Raw genomic sequence first — 595 nt, 5'->3', positions numbered from 1 at the left:
ACTTTGGTGTTGGGGGTCTACTTTAACCTGTTTGCTTCTAACACAGCTTTGCCACACTATGCCCATGAGTTTTCTGTGACTGAAAACAGCAGAATGTCTCCTGGAGTCAACCGTAGTCACTTGCAGAGTCATCCTATGCCTCAAGGACGTATTTCTTGAAAGACTTGGGCTCAAGTGTGGTTCCTGCCCTCAGGGAGCGCACAGTCTGAAGTAACTGGACAAGCTTCGAGGATGCTCAGCCCCACAAATGGCAGGGGCCTGGGAACAAACACATAACCAAGTAGAGTCTAGGTCAAGGATGGCGGGATGATTGTGTGAAACAGAAAGGAGTGGACAGTGTTCTAGTTGGCCTGGGGTGGGTCATATGGGAAGTTAAGTTGGAAGGAGCAATGAGCTGTGGGAAATGGAAGGGAAATGAAACCATGAGATAAGCAGCCCAACTAAAAAGCCCTCAGGAAAAACAACCTTACCATCTCTCTGAATCACCCAGGAGTTGTAGTTAAGACTTTGAAGGGAAGCAGAATCCATGCTCGATTCCACAGGCTGTCGAGCGTTTGCTGTCTTAGGGGCTGGTGAGAATATGCGGTCGTGCTCT

The sequence above is a fragment of the Galeopterus variegatus genome, unplaced genomic scaffold (genome assembly GCF_000696425.1).
Source record: "Galeopterus variegatus unplaced genomic scaffold, G_variegatus-3.0.2 Scaffold2490, whole genome shotgun sequence".
Classification (NCBI taxonomy): Eukaryota; Metazoa; Chordata; class Mammalia; order Dermoptera; family Cynocephalidae; genus Galeopterus; species Galeopterus variegatus.
Note: the sequence above shows the minus strand (reverse complement) of the source record.